This window comes from Hoplias malabaricus, chromosome 12 (assembly GCF_029633855.1).
Source record: "Hoplias malabaricus isolate fHopMal1 chromosome 12, fHopMal1.hap1, whole genome shotgun sequence".
Classification (NCBI taxonomy): domain Eukaryota; kingdom Metazoa; phylum Chordata; class Actinopteri; order Characiformes; family Erythrinidae; genus Hoplias; species Hoplias malabaricus.
Window position 1 is genome coordinate 15,049,071 of NC_089811.1, and position 15,863 is coordinate 15,064,933.

A 15,863-nucleotide genomic window follows, 5' to 3' on the forward strand; every position below is an offset into this window, starting at 1 on the left:
TCTGGTTGAGAGGGCCCCAAAACATCTCAGGTGATGCAAACCCACTGCAGCATTAGCCAAATGAATGGCTTTACCAACCTGCTAAAAAAGATGGGATGAATTGGGGGACATCCTTCGAGTCAGAGCCCAGGATAGGTAGAGAGGCGATTTTTCTGGTAAGATAATATATTTTTCTATTTTTCAATATATAAATATTAATGTATTTTTAAGATAATAACATTTGGTTGATCCTTATGGAAATTAAAAAAGGAAACATTGAAAGTTCACAACCACTTCTGCCATTTCACCCGTCTCCCTGTTTGCCCAAATCAGATTGACCACTTGAGGGTGGGCTAATCACTTCTTGTACAGATGGTTCACCCTGGAAGGGAGGTTTGATCTGATGTTCATGTGGCTCAGCTCAACATTCAAGTACAGTGAAATAAAATTCAGGCTGCTCCACAGAACCAGTTTTTCATGCCTGCTTGTGCAGCCGATGGGAGTGTATGCCTCTTTGGTAATTTATGTTTGACATCACTATTGTGCCATCTGTCCAGACCAGGACATGGTGGCCTTGTAGGAGAGACACAAAGTAGCTTATTTCAGGTCTAGAGACAACCAGCATTTTAATGTGGTTTATGAGTTCACAGCAAGGTGCAAAGGCCATATGCTTTTGAGCAGGCTGCACTAAAAGACTCTACCCTCTCTAGTGTGTGACATCTGTTGATAGAATAATGCTCCAAATTCCCAGGGAGGGAGAGATATTTGTTGGCTCACCAGCTCTCCAGTTTGGGTGCAGGTGATGGCTCACTGATTATTGTGTTCCTCTGATGATTGTGTGTTTTGTGTAGTCAGAAATAGGAACAGGTCGTTCCCATCTCTCCAGGATAGCTGCTGGCATAGCAAGGCAGTAAGTGCCACAGTCCAGTTCAGCTAACAAGGCCTGAGTGTGAGGGGGTAGCTCACTTGACGTGATAGCTAGCTGGGGTTGCCCTAAAATGTTGGCTATGACATGATAACTAGTGGAGATAGATCTACATTACATGCTATAGGCAACATTCAGGAAGGGATAACTAGCTTTAATGTGTCAGCCCACATGTAATCTACACGTTCACTGCTAAGTTAGCTAAAGTCAATGTACACTAAACAAAGGACGGAATGAGATGGTGCTGAGATGGTGCCAGAGAGGACACAGCCCCTCAATGCCGTTGTTTGCTTTGCTGAACCTGTGTGTGCTTTTAGGTCCTTTACACTTTAATTTGCTACACAAAACATGGGAATTTTTTTTTAATTCATCCGAGAACTTACATTTACGTTTCGGCATAGCTGCTCGAGATGAGGTTAGGTACACGGGCTTTGCCTGACGTAAACAAGGACTACTGACGTGCAGACTGACCAATTAAATGTTTACAGAGAAGGTTATCGACCAATAACTGTAGTTATACAGTCAGACCGTGCAATCCTAAGACTTTAGGCTACTTCACCACTCCCCCTTCTCACTCAAGCGAACCAAAAGGAGTAGGGGAGGGCGGGACTAGTTTGTGAATGAAACGCTTCTCAAAATTATATGTAAGCTCTAGAAAAACAAATTCCGCCTGGACATTTAAGTCTAAAAAAGAGGACATGTCCGGGTAAAAGAGGACATCCTGGTCACCCTACTATATTTTGGCTTTTAAAAAGAGGACAGTTGGGGCAGGTTAGCAGCAAGGGACCTGGTAAAAAGTTGGCAAATGCACCCATAACCATGCAACTACACTGTTAGAAAAATTGTCACTGTGGTGGTACCATCAAGGGTACTTATTCATACTTTTAATTAAGGAACATAATTGTAGCTTATTCTATTATAATTGTGATTTCAAATACCCCATTTCATCCCCAGGACTTATATTATGTTCTCTTATTTTACACAGTTCTATAATGAAAGACTACAATTTTTCACAGAATGTAATGTACCTTTAAGGAACACAAATGGAGTCTAAAACCAATGTTGTATCTTTACAGGTACATTTACACAGTTTGTACATTTGCTGACGAATTATTATAATCATACACAAGACAAGTTGTAAAATATCCTATGACAATCCATTAGAGCTTCACATAGAGCTCACCACACTCTCTTCCTTCCTGCAGCCACAAAATTCTGTTGAATCCTACACCTCAACATTAAGGTTGCTGTGGTCGTTTGTGATCCGATCAGCGACAAGCTACATCTAGCAACATTTACCCACTACGGATGCTGTGGCAGTTTATGGTCCAATCAGCAACCAGCTATCCTTAACAACTACAATTACTCATTGAGCCCAGCCCAAACCACCTACTGTATTGAACCCCTCTTAGGGGTCATCAGGTAGGCACCTCCTCTAATTGGTGTTTCACTGAATTAAGGCCACAACACCTTCAGAAGGTTCAACAGTGAAGTCTGGTGTCCCAGACACACCCCACTCCAAGCCAGCTCCACAGTCCTACCTTACACTTTACCATTAACAACTAGGCTGTACCTAGCCCCACTGGCACTGTTAATGCATGCTCAGTGCCACCAGTTTCATGTGAACAATACGTGCTACATCTCCAACAATAACAATAGCATCTCTACAGTGCATTTACCCAAGTAATCTGTGCTCTCCTGTACTCTCCTTATCCACAACCAATGACTAGACTTTAATCCCCTAACGCCTATCTCCACTGGTCTTACGTGTGTCTGCCATCCACATTCCCTCACCTCAGATTTCAAGTCCACATATTGCTGTAGCATTTGTTGTCCAACAATCATGCTAAAAGTTTTAGCACCTGATTATGTCTCCATGTACACTGACCCTGTGACAGACCAACCTTTAAAGCAGAGTATGCTTCAGTGTGCCAACCCCTGTATATAATCCACAACTAGGGTCTTCATCTACCCACTGTCCAAGATTTTGCAGTGTTGGAAGGACATCATAAGTTGCTCCCAGCAAAAACACAATACATCTTGACTCCATCACCCACAACTCTTGTCAGGAAATCTTCAGCTTCTCTAGATTCTCCCATCAAAGTATTGTTCTGCCTGTGACCCTGTTGTGCACCCTGCCTCCTCTTCCTGCTCGCGAATAAAACTAGCCATTATTTGCCTTCTTTCTGGTGATGTGGCCTTACTAAAATCTTTCCATATATCACCTGACCCAAGGCCTGCTCTTCCGCATTGTACTTTGCCAATCACATCCCTTAGCTCAGGGGTCGGCAACCCGTGGTTCCAGAGCCGCATGCGGCTCTTTGATCCGTCTGATGCGGCTCAGCTTTTGAAAACAATTAATGAGTAATTAATTAAAATGTTATTTATTTTAGTTAGTTAATTTTCAAAATGTAATTCTATGGAGATTATGGCGATCTTGTAACATCTAAAATATTTTAATAGTTAAAATATTTTTGTCGCTCTTAATACAAGTCACAACTTCCAATGTGCGACACCTGCCAGTGTGCGGTTTCTTGAACTTATTGACAGCTGACTGCACAGCGCCAGTAAAAGGATGACGGCTCGCAGAGAGAGGACAGCATTTTTGTTTGCTGCCAGTGGATAATTTAAGTTTGGCGTTTTTTTTTCCCATTACTACAAGGACTGAAATAGACATTGAGTATTTTACTTTACCTTCAACCCAACATCTTTTTTTCGGAGTTAAAAATGTTTTGTTGCATGCAGAAAAGTTATTTCATTTTCTCTGCAGTCGTTCATTGATTTCATAAATGTAACACAGTATAGTTTGTTTATACATAGCACAAAGGCAAAAAAAACCCTATTATATGCAGTGTTATTTCATTTAGAATTTCAAAAGGGTTTTGTGGCTCCCAGTGTTTTCTTTACTGTGTGAAACGGGTCCAAATGGCTCTTTGAGTGGTAAAGGTTGCTGACCCATGCTTTAGCTCTAATGAACTCCTGGCTACCTGCATGACCACTTTCGGATTCCACTTCCTTCCTACTTTTGTGACTGGCGCTGCTACTTTTACCACTGCATCTTTCGATCCTGACAAAATCATCTCATGACTCACCTTTGCACATTTAAATTTCTCAGCTAAACTTGTGAGTGGTAACTCCAGTACCCCTCTCCCATATCATGCCACACTACTTAAACACTGCAACACCTGTAGACACTTCCTTTTGGCCTTGTTCATAGCCCTTTTCATCCTTTCTACTTCTGTGTTTGAAACATCATAAACAGTCAATTACCATCAAATACAAGGCAGCAAGCAAAACTGCAGACACCTCAATTTCAACTTCCCTGGCAAACCTGATCTATCAATGCTATTATCAGCCTTCACCAGTTCAGCTTTTAGTCCCACAACTTGTTCGGTATCGTTTAGCACTGCACTATACCATCTACCTAAACTCTTCACTGGTCTCTCCATTAATGTAGGGATTATTTCTCCTTCCATCAAAAAAATTTTCATGCAAAAGTTTCCTTTCACATTCGACAGATTTCTAGACTTTCTTGGTTTAACTTTCAGCTTAAGACAGCACGGTGGTGCAGCAAGTAGGTGTCGCAGTAACACAGCTCCAGGGACCTGGAGGTTATGGGTTCAAGTCCCGCTCCAGGTGTCTGTCTGTGAGGAGTATGGTGTGTTCTCCGCGTGGGTTTCCTCCAGGTGACTGCCTGTGAGGAGTGTGGCGTGTTCTCCCTGTGTCTGTGTGGGTTATCTCCGGGTAACTGTCTGTGAGGAGTGTGGTGTGTTCTCCCTGTGTCTGCGTGGGTTTCCTCCGGGTGCTCCGGTTTCCTCCCACAGTCCAAAAACACACGTTGCAGGTGGATTGGCGACTCGAAAGTGTCCATAGGTGTGTGAGTGAGTGTGTCTGTGTTGCCCTGTGAAGGACTGGCGTCCCCTCAGAGGGTGTATTCCCGCCTTGCGCCCGATGATTCCAGGTAGGCTCTGGACACCCCGCGACCCTAAATTGGATAAGCGGTTACAGATAATGGATTATATAATATATACTTGAAAATATATGTTTTCTGTTTCTTTTGAGCTCATTACATTTCAAACTGTAGTAATCTTGATTCTAATACTAATCAAGGCAAATATTTTAATATTACAGATTTTGGAGTTGTTATATAATCAAAACCAGATACCTGTTACTTTTATTTTTGTTCATGTATTTAGTAACATCAGCAAAAAATGTATTTAAAGAAATAATTTATGATGTGATACATCAAAGTGATACATAGTGATTACCTCAGTATTTTCAAATGTCCATATCATTCCTTTAAAGACAAACATTTATTTCCAGATTAGTATTTTTTATTTTTATTTATGTATTTTTGTTAACCTATTATTATTTATGTATTTTTGTCAACCTAAAATCAAAACACTGAATGTCACTGCCACATAGCTTCCAGGTACTGGGGTTCTGCGTACAATCCCCAGCCTTTTACAGCATGTATTCCAGTTGTGATGCTTCAGAAGGTGGAACAAGACCTTTAGAAGCCTACCTGCAGCTAGCCAAATGGACTCCTTATATCCAGGTTACACGATGACTCAGACGATAGACAAGGATTCCCATAATTAGACCACAGTATGGTTGTTGTGTTCATTTGTACAGGAATGTGTTTATGTGTATGTGTGTGTGTGTGTGTGTGTGGGGGGGGGGGGTGCAAGTTTAAATGTTAAACTTATAATACAAGTAAACAATTAAATATAATATTGACCCTTTCTGTATTTAACACATCCATCTTTTGCCTTTAAAGGAAGACTATGTATGATTTGGGTTTTTTGCTCCTAGGGCTCTTTTTTGACATCACTGTCATGAAATCAATGTGGAGGGGGGTAGGGGGTGGTTTCCTACCCTCCTCCAAATGTTACATAGTGCAGTTTCTGCAGTGCTGAGTGCAGGGTAGTAACAACAGAGGGTATATCCTGCCTATTACAGATCTGTAAGGCTGTAACTTTATGACGCTGTAATTTTAAGGTAAAAATATTACATAGTGTTCTTTAAGAGCATACTTTCATTTTTTTAATCCACTGGGATAGTTTTCCACACGCTCAAGTTCAATTTTAAGACGCTTTATTTTCAATTTAGCTATGAACAACTACGTTTCTGTAACCGCTTATCCAAGGTGGGAACACACCTTGGATGGGGTGCCAGTCCTTCAGAAGGCAACACACAATCACCCATTCACTCACACTCCCACCTATGGACACTTTTTGAGTAGCCAATCCACCAAAAAACGTGTTTTTAGACCATGAGAGAAAAACGTACCCACACCAACCTGGGGAGAACACACCAAATTCCTCACAGACAGTCACCTTTAGCAGGGCTAGAACTCACAACCCCTAGTACCCTGGAGCTGTGTGACAGCAACACTACCTGTTGCACCTCCATGCCCCAATGAAAAACATAGCAACTTTACAGGAGAAGGAAAAACCATCATTTTCATTGGAAGCTGTTCTAGATGGCCAATTAGACTGGATATTGCATCAGTGAAGTACTGTAATACTGCAGTCAGTATGGTCATTAAATATTGGGACATTTTCATTTTACCACATATTCAAGAATAATAATAAAAAAAAATGATTATTTATGAAAAAAGGTGCTAATTGTATGGCCAAGCAGATGTTTAAACAGATTCTGAATATAAAGACAGTAATGGTAAATATTTCCCAGAAACAGAAGACTCCCGAGGGACCCAAAAAAGTTCTGTCTTTATGTCTATTATTCATGAGTAGGGACTGGTCTCGTGTCCTAAGTTCCACAGAGCTTTTGAAAAATGCATGAAACTGGTATAGACGCCCAGGTTTTATTTTACTAAAGCACAACAGCGTCATCTGCTGGACATACAACCCATTGACATTTTTTAAAAGGTTGTGTAATGTCGCCATATGGTGAAGACAGCTAAGCAAAAACAAAATGTTTAAAAATTAGTAATAATGAAATCAAAGTTTAGATACCAGAGGGTTGGGGTTACTTTGGGGAAACTATAATATAAAATATATTTTAATAAAATAATAAAAATTGAGATTTGTAATTTAACCTTTATTTAACAGACAAAGGATTTTTTTTTCAATGACAAATTGAATTCTGTTTGTTACATTTACACGAATATAGAATCTGCTGCATTTAACACACTAAAAAGGGGTGCATGTTTACCACTCAACTATATGAATTATATTTTTTTAATCATCTGGGAAATTAAGTTACTAATTATTGCAGTTTTACAAGTGAAACTTTGGCCCATTCTTGCTGTATAAAAGGCCTAAGCTGCTCAATTGTCTGTGGTAGACAAGGACAGCTTCTCTTCTTCATGATGCACCCCACATTTTCAATAGAAGACAGATCAGTGGACTGCATCAGCCACTGAAAAACTGCTACTGGTTATTGATCACATTTTGCATGGGCCAATCGTGGATTAGAACAAGCTCTCCAAGCTTTTTTTTTTTTTTGCATCAGCCAATCAAATCAGAGCTTGTTAAGTTCAGCGCCCAATGTTTTTATAGATTTACTTATCCTTTAAAGTGACTGTCTGTGAGGAGTTTGGTGTGTTCTTCCTGTGTCCGCATGGATTTCCTCCGGGTGCTCCGGTTTCCTCCCATGGTCCAAAAACACATGTTGGTAGGTGGATTGGTGACTCAAAAGTGCCCAGATAGGCAAGTGTGTGAGTGTGTGTCACCCTTTGAAGGACTGGCGCCCCCTCCAGAGTGTGTTCCTGCCTTGCACCCAGTGATTCTGGGAAGGCTCCGGACCCACCGCCACCCTGAACTGGATAAGGGTTACAGACAATGAATGAATGAATTTATCCTTTAGAACAAGTGGTGGAAGAGATTTGTACTCAGTGTGAACTCCTGTCAGCTAGTAGATATTTTTTAAAGTGCATTTTGAATATCATGGTGCTTGTTTCTGGCTTAAAATCTTATATGTTAAAGTAATTTATAACATCTAGTGTTAACAAAGTAGTAGCTTTATGTGAAGAGAATTTTACTCCCCTTAAACCTAAAAATTACACCTGGAGATTCTTAATTACATGGACTTCCACTAACTGGATGATAATCCAGAGGTGGGGATATGAGACACAGGCATACTGCTGTTCTTGCTCTTTATTAGGCATATATTGTGAACAAGAACAAGGTTTCAAACAGTATTGGGCTTGATTTCTGCATAGGTTTCCTCTGGATGCTCCAGTTTCTATGCACGATCCAAAAACTCTAATAATATTAGAGGATTCTCTAATAATAGGGGCTGTAGGTGTGAATGAATGTGAGTGTGTGTTGCCTAAAAGCCATCTTTGTAGAATAAGCAATGGTTTATTTCTCCAGTTCATACTGAATTGTTTGGAAATTGATTAAGGCTTATTGGGTAACATTTCAACAATCATGTTTTGCAATCTTCAATCAAACTGTCTTCTTTTCATATCCAGGAGACAGGGGCGGACTGAGACAAATATTGACCCTGGTATTTTGGACCAGACCGACCCATCACATTCAATAACGTCTTTTTCGTCTTTTGAATGTGCATACTAACTGTGCAACTCTTTAAAACCATGTTGGTAAGTGGTGGCTTTACAAATACGCCTATAATTATTGGATTCTCACAGCTGCATTGGCATAACATAGGCAATAGACAAAAATTATATAAATTTAAAAAGTGTGATATTCTTTCATTTCTGTACATTGTCCCTAACCACCTACATAAAAACTTCCTAACACATTTTTCCAAGGCCAAAAAGTAGCTTAGCCTTGGCCCATCCTACCACTCACCCCACAAACTACTAACCTAGGCCTATTTTCTCATCCAGTCAGTGTACACAATGTCTTATAAATAGCCACTACTAGTGAGGACGTTATTAGTTTTTTTCACCTGTGTTTACAATACAGACTACAAACTAACTTGGCCATAGACTATTAGCCAAAATTATTTTATTGATGTTTTATCATTTTTTCATGTTTACCAAGGGGCTGGGTTGCTTTAGCCTACTCATTACACAGCCTTCTAAATATTCTGAAAGCAGTTCAGCTTACCACAGGATCTACTACATGTTCCTGTTCACAGTATATTTCAAATATTTGCTGCTTTGAATGAAACGCTGCATAAACTCAGAACACAAATACATATGAAAAATGCTGCATTTAAAAAACGCTGCATAAACTCAGAATACAACAGCATTAGAGAGAACACAAATATATTTCAAAAAGCCACCATTTGAGAAAACAGCCGCACGTCAGATTTTAGTGCACTGATACTTGAAAGCAAGCCCATCATTTTAAAGGAAAAGTAACCACATTTTAGCCATTTATAAAAGGAATATTTCAAATAAATACTTCCTAAATCCAACAAATTTCAGTTCAGTGTTTACCATACTACCTAAATAGCAAAAAGGACCTGGCCTGGATCACACACAAGTTCTGGCCCGGATCTGGCCCAGTGTCCTACGGCACAATGGGCCAATACCGGATCGGACCCAGTTAACAGATCCTGGCCAACACTGGCCCACTGCAGTGCCCGTTTTCAATAAAGTCATCAAGCCTACGGCCCAAATGTGGGCCATATACGGTAGCTTTATAATACATCTGGATCAGCTCTGGCCCAAATCCAAGTTCTCCATCAGTTTTAATCTTTTTAAAATGAATTTAACTTAACTACATTATAATATGGAAAAACTGAAATCAGCACTATTTCACTAACAAATTAAGGAAAGCTCCTTTTTATTAGTCTTTAAAAGATTAAATAACTATAAGCTGTTTTTCTGTATTTAAGTACACCGCAGATTCTCAGTTCTAGCCCTGCATGACCCTTGTTCTGTATATTTTAGCACATTCAATTTTTACTTTAATTTTTTAATTAAACTGTTTGCACCAGGCATCAAGTATGTCAGAGAAAACACCAGAGTATAGAAGATCGAAGCATAGAAGATTGTTGGAAACCACATAATTACCGAAATACTTCACAAAGATGTATTACTGTGAAGTAATTATTACAAAATTTAAACTTTAAATAACTGTTAAATTACGATTAACTTCAGTGACAGTGCCATTCATCACAATAAAAGTTTATCTAATCAAATATTTTATTACATTACAGCATTAAATGTATAAAATAAAAACCTTGATCATTTGCTGGGTGGTCTTGACATCTGTCCACCTATACAGGCATATCGTGGCTTCAGCAAACCCTCCTAAAAGACCCAAACAAACAAAAAACTAGTCACTTATTAATGTTTATTTAAATGTAACTCACTCAGTAAAGTGAATATGTAGGGCTAATTTGTAAAACATCTTTATTAGACTTACAACACAAACAAAATCTTAAACATATCCAAAATAATCATTATTTGTATAATAAAATTACCCCAAATCATCATTATCCCCATGAAAATCTAAATTCTTAAATCTTTCATAGCACCAAAAACACCACTGCAACACCCTAAAATATGAATGAAATAATTTGATCAATTAGGGCGGCACGGTGGCACAGCAGGTAGTGTCGCAGTCACACAGCTCTGGACCTGGAGGTTGTGGGTTCGATTCCCGCTCCAGGTGACTGTCTCTGAGGAGTTGGTGTGTTGTCCGCGTGGGTTTCCTCCGGGTGCTCCGGTTTCCTCCCACAGTCCAAAAACACACGTTGGTAGGTGGATTGGCGACTCAAAAAATGTGTGAGTGAATCTGTGTGTCCATGTTACCCTGTGAAGGACTGGAACCCCTAATAATTTGATCAATTTGATCAATTAGGATACAGCTAACTCTAGTGTGACTGACCAAAGTCACAATTGCAACATTGCCACCTATATTTACAAATGCCTTCTTGCACTTTTTTTTTTTCCAAATCAAAAGAAAAATGTTTGAATTATATTTTTAGATCTCCCTGCAAATGCAGATATTCATGTAGTCTCACCTTTCCAGAGTCTCTAGGAAGAGTCTGGTACCTTTCGCTACTTAACATGGCCAAGTACCGCCTACTACTGCAGGAAAAGATATTTGACTGACACACAAAAGGACCAATCACAATCACAGAAAATCAGGCAATAGAAAACCTCAGGTTTGTCCTATATTGGAGAATTAATGTCAATCAATAACCTTCCAGCAGCAAGGTGAGCTGCTCTCTCAGGATTATCTGCACTAGACACTAAACAAATTGTGAATAAAAACTGAATGCCAACATCTAATATTTTATTCAGAACAGAACACAAATCACAGATCAAAAGTTTAAACTGAGAGAATGTATCATTTTAAGGGAAAAATATATTGTTTCAAAATTTCATGGCGTCAACAAATCCCAAAAAAGTTTGGACAAGGCCATTTTTTACAAGGCATTTTAGAAATAGGAATGCTCTCCCATTCATGTCTAATACAGGCCTCTAATTGTTCAATCGTCTTGGGCACCTTACTCTTCTTTGTCGCACCTTCCTCTTTATGATGCGCCAAATGTTCTCTATAGGTGAAAGATCTGGACTGCAGGCTGGCCATTTCAGTACCCGGGTCCTTCTCCTACATAGCCATGATGTTGTGATTGCTGCAGAATGTGGTCTGGCATTATCTTGTTGAAAAATGCAGGGTCTTCCCTGAAAGAGATGACGTCTAGATGGGAGCATATGTTGTTCTAGAACCTGAACATAGTTCTCTGCATTAATGGTGCCTTTCCAGACATGCACGCTGCCCATGCCACAAGCACTCATGCAACCCCATACCATCTGTGATGCAGGCTTCTGAACGGAGCATTGATAACAACTTGGGTTATCCTTGTCCTCTCTGGTCCAGATGACATGGCGTCACAGTGTTCCATAAAGAACTTCAAATCGTGACTCATCTGACCACAGAACATTCTTCCATTTTGCCACACTCCATTTTAAAAGACCCCTGGCCCAGTGCAAACGTCTGAGCTTGTGGAGCTTGCTTAGAAATGGCTTCCTCTTTGCACTGTAGAGTTTCAGCTGGCAACGGCGGATGGCACGGTGGATTGTGTTCACTGACAGTGCTTTCTGGAAGTATTCCTGAGCCCAATCTGTTATTTCCTTGACAGTGGCATTCCTGTTTGAGGTGCAGTGACGTTTAAGGGCCCAGAGATCACAAGCATCCAGTAGAGTTTTACGACCTTGACCCTTACGCACAGCAATTGTTCCAGATTCTCTGAATCTTTTGATGATGTTATGCATGGTTGATGATGATAACTTAACAGTCTTTGCTATTTTATGCTGGGTAACACCATTCTCGTATTGCTGCACTATCTTTCTGCGCAACAATGGTGGAATTGGTGATCCTCTTACTATCTTGGCTTCAGAGAGACACTGACACTCTGAGAAGCTCTTTTTATACCCAATCATGTTGTCAATTGACCTAATTAGTGTTAATTAGTCTTCCAGCTGTTCGTTATATGCTCAATTTCCTTTTTCCAGCCACTTATTTCTACTTGTCCCAACTTTTTTGGGATTTGTTGACACTGTGAAATTTTGAATCAACATATTTTTCCTTTAAAATGTTACATTTACTCAGATTAAACTTTTGATCTGTCATCTATGTTCTATTACAAATAAAATATTGACATTTGCCATCTCCACATAATTGCATTCCGTTTTTATTCACAATTTGTTTAGTGTCCCAACTTTTTTGGAATCCGTTTTGTACATTAAGATTGTTTATAGTTAGAAGTTCTCTTAACCAATAAATTACAAAAGGTAACAAAAACAAATAAGAACAACCATTAGACTAACAATAACCTAATGATTAGTAACATTTAGCAATGTTAGCTTGCTGTCTATGTCCATTTCTGTTTATCACCATATAGTCTTGATCACTTGTATATATGGTGTCAGCATGTGGATTTAGAGAAAATACAAAGACTATTAATATCTAATTTGTCTTGGGTTTCAAAGCACAATCCATTGTCTGATCCAATTACTCAGTGAAACCTACTTATGAACAAAAATGACAAACATAAATGAACATATAAAGTCAGTCACTGTGGTTTTATAGTGTAACCAACAGTGTAACTTACTAAAGCACTTATAGTGTAATTAACTAAAGCAAGGATGTCTGAAAAATAAATATATTGATGCATAACACATTAAAGCTTGTAAAAAAAAAAACCTCTCTCAGTACTGCTTTGGCACTGTATACATATACTTTATATCAGAAACCCTTTTCCCATTTACTCCATTTTCTGGTGTACAGCTAGACTATAGCTCATGCTTAATTAACATGATAGAAATATAAACTGTAATTATTTATTTGTAAAGTTTCCTTCATAAGATATTTGCCCAAGGTTTGGTCAACAATTCTAATATGTAAGGACTTTTGTATATTATATTTTAATATAATTTAGTTTTCTCTGTCATTTTTGAAATAATTTGTAACTCCTTTAATCATTTAGACATAAAATGCCTAATATTACAGTTTACTACAGATAAGTTAAAACCTTCAAACTTGAACACAAAGTTAGGTCTATGCCAAACTTTTAAACAGTTCTATTGGTCTACACTAATGTCAACATATCAGCAATTGTTTTTTAGTTTGATAACAGACTAAAGAATGCCTGAAAAATATTTATAAATGAAGATATAATATAGCTATGTATCATGGAATAACAATTTTTATAGATAATTTATTCAATATATATTTATAATATAGATCATATTTTTGTATTTCAAAATATTTTACATGATACCAAATTTCATTTAAGTGAAGCTGCTTATTAGCAGTATGCTAACACCACAGAGCTTGTTTTCATTTGCTTAAAGAGGAAAAAATCCTTATGTACAACTTGCAGCATTTGCAGTATTTCACAAATACATCTTTACTAACACATTTTAACTGCTTTTAACTACTTTTACAGAAGTAATTCCATAGAGAGATATTATCGTCATTTCATATTAGCAATAAGTCTAGTTTTTTGGAAACCATGATAGTTAAATTGGTGCTAAAAACATCTGGAAGGCATTAAAAAATATATCGCCTTCTTTATTTGATGAAAATTTATAAAGCAAATTGAGTCATAATTAAAAACAACTGAGGATTTTGGATGCCATTTACTTAAAAAACAAAACAGTATTATCACTTGATACTTCATAGGTACATAGGCAGACAGCAGATGACTCCGATTCGGATCCGTCTTTCCTCCGGCAGATCCGCGTAACAGTCAGCTACGCTTAGTGGATCCAGTCCGGGATCTATTTGTGATTCTAATCTCTGACGTGTCACTGATTTGCAGCCGAACCCGGCCCGAAGTCAGTGCGCCGATCAGAGATGTACTCAATTGAATTAACGATCACTCTAGCTGCTCTTTCGGTTTGACACTTCAGGTGAGTACCCGTCGGATTTTTGTACATTTATCTGTTTATAATATCTGGAGAGAGATTAGTCTCAAAATACTTTACAAATATGTAAATGTTAATCCACAAATTAAACAAAAGTCACAAACATGTTTCACTATTCACAAATGAATACATCCCAATCTGTGTCTCACGGTCTGCAATTTCATCAAATACAGTCACATTCTTAAATATATATTTTTGGTTTTCATAGATATAATCACAATTTTATGTGAAAAAATCATTTGTTTAAATTTACATTGCATTCATTTGTAAAGTCGAAGTCTTGAATTTAAAATGTATTTGTAAATTGTAGAATTTTGTAGAATTAATCTGTGGATTAACATTTACCCAGACTCGGGACTGGGCAGCAGCAGGAACATGTGACTGGACAGGGGACAGGACAGGGTGCTGGACATTGGACTGGACACTGGATTGGAACAGATACTGGACATGATTAGAAAAAGGGGACTGGACAGGTGACAGGACTGAGGCTGTGTACTGGGATTGGACAGGGGACTGGACTTGAGACAGGACAGGAGCAGAGACAGGTAACGAGACAGGAGACAAGACACTGGACTCAAACGGGGACTGAACTTGAGACAGGACAGGACTTGGCAGGGGAACAGGGACCAGGACATTCACAGGGACTGACACAAACACGGTGACAGGGACTTTGACAGAGACACAAGCAGACATAGGTACTGGAATATGGACCGAAATAGGGACCAAGACAGGGACAGAAAGAGGAACTAAAACAACTATTGGGGAGTGCCCAGGACTGGATACAATCTGTGGTGAGGTCCAAGAAGCCAGCCTGGGTACAGTTCTAGAAATCAACCCCGAAGTCCTTGGGAACAGGAGTGGTCTAGTTCGCCGCCATCATGGGAAAAGGAATGGCGGGGTTTATCGCATTCACTGGAACAGGAGCGGCTGGGTTCACCACCTTCACTGGAACAGGAGCGGCTGGGTTCCCTGCCATCACTTGAAGAGGAACAATACAGACCAATAGCCAACAGCATCAAACAGCAGCAGCTCCCCCAGGTCCTATCACACCCAAGTTTCATTACAGTGTTAATATGGATACAGAGAGAACCATTGTTGAAAATGAATTAATTAGGGGCGGGCTAAAGAACATTTTGGTAAAACAGGTCTAAAAACGTTCATGTGCAGTACCAAATATTGGTACCAGGGTACCAATATTTTTATCCATGAATGCATGTTGTACATTAGTTGTCAAGTACTGGACTTGTCCAACTCCACCCCTATGGAGCTATATTAGGGTCAAAAGTTTTGTTCATTTGAAAAAAAAATCTGAAACTGAAAGTTCAAATCTTGATATTTGAACTTGTATTCAATGTATTCAAAATTAAAATAATTAAAGGCTGATTTTTTTCAGTTTAAATAGAATTTTGTAATAATTTATTTTCATTTTTCACGCTCCTATACATTTTGATATTTGATAAGTCTTATATTTTTCAGTTGCAGATTTTACGTTTTTAGATTCATATCTTTTTTCGGTCACAGGTCTTATTCATTCACATTCAGATCCTTTTTTTCTGTTTCAGACTTCTGACCCTTAACTTTCAGTTTCAACAAAACTTGTGACCTTATTATAGCTCCATACAACCCTGG